Below are 4545 nucleotides of genomic sequence, written 5' to 3'. Positions count from 1 at the left end.
CAAGCACATACACCAAATGTCTGAACCTGCGGTTCCTCTCGTACTGAGCAGGATTACTATTGCAACAACACATTATCAGTAGGGTAAAACTAACCTGTCTCACGACGGTCTATATATATATATATATATATATATATGTGTGTGTGTGTGTGTGTGTGTGTGCACACACATTTAAAATTTTGCCCCCCCAGAGGTAGACCCCCCTTGATCCCCCCAACTTTAAAACTGTAGCTCCGCCACTGCGTCTATCAACACCTATCAAACACAGCAATTCTGATAAGCTGAAGCTGGGACTTCACTTTGCATCACTCAGCACACAAATCAATATCCAAAGCCCAGGCTTCCAGCTTAAACAGCAGGTTTCTATTCTGGTTCCGTATTGCAGTAAACACGCAGCACTCTGCTCACTGTGGCTTCAGCCACCAGAACAAAAATGCAAACCTAACTGAGGTTTTAAAACCCACACGACATTGAAAGAAAATCCACTTGTGAGGCATAATATAACACCAACTTACAGATTTCACTGAGGCCCGTTCAATTCAAGAGAAATGTCTGGACTTTCAACACTTTGGTGGAACAAAAAGTTCAGGAAGTGATTAGAAACCCCAACGTATCAATGAGTCATTTCCTCTCAGCAGTTTTTGCTCAGCAGGCACGCAGCTTTTCATGTTAGTTAAGGGCTTTTCCGAGAAAGGATTTCAAAATAAAAGCTTTGCCTGCAGCTACAAGTTAGGCTTTGTGTCCGGCTTTGTTCGGTTCTCAGAAACAAGGGGTTCAAAAGGTCACTGCTGGAAAAAAGCTTCCAGTAGCTGGAAGTTGGAGTTATTAAAAATGTGCTTGGAGGTATGTTTTTATGTCTTCACAAGATAAAAGGGATTAAAAACTCAACAGAACAAAGTCATTTCATAAATCAGTAATATAATAATGATACATGCTCAAGAGAACATGCTGGCAGTCTGCTTTGTGTTTTATTTTTTAATTTCCGCTAAAGTTGTCCAGTCATGTGGTGAGCTCCACAGTCACAAACTGAAACATGGAGGAGTTGTGAAGGAGCATCTGTCTGGAGGCAGCACATGATGCATGATGAAGGATGTAGAAATCGCTGATCTCAGTGCTTCAGAACGGCTGTAATGGCTATTCTATGGATGTTTGGTCATAAATAAAAAACCTGAAATGTTGACAAGTGAAAAAGTCTCTAGCAAAGACTGCAATTAGAGTGTGACTGTTGCACTTTGTAAGCCAGATTACAATTTTTATAGTTTGAAAGTATGCTTTTAGGATACTCATCAGAAAGGATAGAAAAAAATATGTCCATCAGAATTTAGAATTTTTTTTTAAAGCTTCAGAGATTTTGACTGCTCTGATTTGAATTAATCTTTAATGACTTTAAAGTACTTTAGTTTGCTTGTTTTTCATAAGTAGGAAATGGATGGGACTGAATCTAACAGCTAACAAGTGTGAAAGCGCAAGAGACAATAGTGTAGTGTAGAAGTGTAGTTGACGACAGGCCTTATTTTTGTTTCTGTATTGACTGCCAAAACATTTTCTCTTAAAATGTGAGTTAGAGATCACCAACTCATATTTTTCACATGACAGGATTAAATCAGATTTAATCCTGTCATTTAATCCTATTACAGTAATTACTAAATTACTGTAAACACCAATAAACTAACAATAAAGCAAAGCTGATCAATGCTATTAGCAGAAACCTGTGATGTTATGTTCATAAAGTCTTCAGAATTGTATGGATTTGTTGAAAGAATGCTGTGTGTTTTGTTGTTGTCTTACTGGAATATTCTACCATATGAATATATTTAATATAAAGCCTCCCCTGCAGCTCTCTGTGTCTGTCTGAACCTCCACTCCAAATCTTCTCCAGCCTCTTAGCAGGTTTTCTTCCAGGATTTTCATACTTCCTGTTGACTCCAACCAACTTCCCTGTCTCTGTTGAAAAGCTGCAAACCCACTCCAGCATGATGTGTTCATGGTGACATGCAGGTGTGGCTTCCCATTGGGCTCACCTTTGGTCTCATCTGAGCAGAAGTGTCTTCCACAGTAATTCTGTTAAAGTAGAAAATTTTCCTTTGAAAATGTTTGACAAACCGTTTCACTGCAGAATACTGCAGAATGTCTGTGGTGATAGAATGTGAAAAGTTTAAAGAGGATTGTGATTCTGGAACATTGGCTTGCTTCTTGGAACAATATCAAACACCAAGGGAGAACTGCAGTGGCTGAAAACACAAAACTGTGAAACTCTTCTTTGAAAGTGTCTATTAAAAACAGGGGGGAAAAAAACTCTTATTTGAATGAGGTATTGTGGAATGTTGCATGGCCAGAGTGAAATTATCCATATTAAAAATCCATAGAATAACACTGCAAATAGTTTTGTGGTGCCCTAAGAATAGCATTTAAAATGTTCCTTTAAAAGCCACTTTGTGAAAGTTTGACTGGTTGTGTGCTCATCAGGATGTTTTAGCATGCTGCTGTCTCACCCTGGCGTTCACCTGAGCTTCACTACGCCACGTTGACAAGCTGAGAGGAGTCAGGACCAGAGGGAGAAAGTCAAATAAGGGACATGAGGAAGTCCAGGAAGGAGGAGTTGGACAAACCGCGGAGGAGGAGACTCCTCATATGACGGTGGTGGCAAGTCTGCTTGTCCTTGGAAAGGACACCGGTGTCTCAACAAACACTTTCTTTGTCTCCATCTCCCTCACTTCTCCCCTCTTCGTCTTTCACCCTCAACTTTCTACCTCTTCATGCTCACTTTTTCACCCTAGCAAAGTGTCATACACTCGCAGCCACTTCCTACTCTGGAGTTCTTTGCATGTTTCTCCAAGAGTTCATTCACACACATACTCCCACACCTACAGCCGTCCCCCTCCCCCTCATTACCACAGTTCTGCTCCAGTACACACACAGACCGCCACAGAATTCCTCCGTCGACTCCTCCCCCCGTGAGGTCTCTCCTGTGGGCTGTTACAACCTTCCCTCATGGAAAACTACCAGTGTTCACAGCGCCGGCAAACACAACAAGGTTTGTGTTAACAGTGAAAGACATGAGAACAAAGAACAAGAGAGGGTCTCTGATTATTTTAATTAATCTGTTATCAAAATCCAGTCCTTTTCTTTATCAGTGAGTCTCTATAAACAGTGATTAACATGATCCGTTAGCTGTGGTTAGCGTCCTGCCCTGCCTCAGGCCTAACCCGTGTTCGCACAGAGGTAAACATTACCATGGTTCCTCCTTGTCTGTGATCACATCCGGCCTTAAGATGAAGGGTTTCCGTTCTTCCCAGAGTTACACCCCCCTGTAGTCCAACTGCTCTCATTTTGTATGTTTGTGCTCGCTGAAACAAACCTCCTACTGACCCGAGGTCAATCATCCAAAAGCGGACTCAAAGCCTTCCTGTTCTTCGTTGCTGACAGCGCCTGTGTGCATGGCTTTTCATGCTGTTTGCTAAATCCACCATGTTTCCAGTATTGGTTCGCCAGCCTTTTCCACGTGACATCCCATAGAGTGAAATGTGACGTACCTTGCCATGGAAACGTTATTGTTTGTTTTTTTTATATTTCACCCTCACATATTCATGAAGTGCTACCACAGTTGGTAGCACTGTTGCGCTGTAGCAAGAAGGTTCTGACCCAGATAGCACAGAATGATTGAAACAACATTAAATCAATGACAGCCAGAAACATTGAATCAACGTTGAACACTGACATTGAAAAAACATTGAAAGTGGTCGGTGACTTGTATCAACGTTAGGGTTTCAACCATAACTGACATATCAATGTTGATTCAATCATCATTTGTATGTCAATTTACATGCATATTTTTGTTATTGCATTGAATCAGTTAGGAATCAACATTGATTCAACCTTCATCTGAATGTGGTTCTGCACACATTTATTTGACATTAATTCAATGTTGATTCAACACTCATTTGACTGTGGATCTGCATGCATATTTCTGTTGATTCTACATTGAATCAGTCAGGAATCAATGTTGATTCAACCATCATCTGAATGTGGATCTGGACACACATTTCTGTTGATTCTACATTGAATTAGTTAGGAATCAACCTTCATCTGAATGTGGATCTACATGCAGATTTGGGTTGATTTCATATTGAATGAAAGCTAAGGATTTATGTACATTTTTWGGTCTGATCATAACATACCACTAAAAGTTTCTTCACTGGTGTTAAACACCATATTATTGGCAGATCATATCTAAACTGTGTACAAAAGTTTAAAAATGACAACATAGGTTTGATATAACATTTTATTTAAGAAAAGAGGGACAGATCTTTAAACATATTTGACTCCTTTTTGACTGTCAGAATAACAGTCTATTGTCCACAGAAGAACAGAGTCCATGAGGTTAAGCTTTGTACTGTATGAACCAGGGAWACAGTACAAGTTGTGGTAACCCCWGTTARACTCTGGTTGGCGTCACTTTGATTTCTTGTGATGTCTTCTTCTCATTCTGGCGTGTAATGAAGCCACTTCTTAACAGTTTTACTGCAGTCCTCAAGAGTCAGCTTT

Source organism: Poecilia reticulata, linkage group LG2 (assembly GCF_000633615.1).
Source record: "Poecilia reticulata strain Guanapo linkage group LG2, Guppy_female_1.0+MT, whole genome shotgun sequence".
Classification (NCBI taxonomy): domain Eukaryota; kingdom Metazoa; phylum Chordata; class Actinopteri; order Cyprinodontiformes; family Poeciliidae; genus Poecilia; species Poecilia reticulata.
This window is presented reverse-complemented; position numbering follows the sequence as displayed.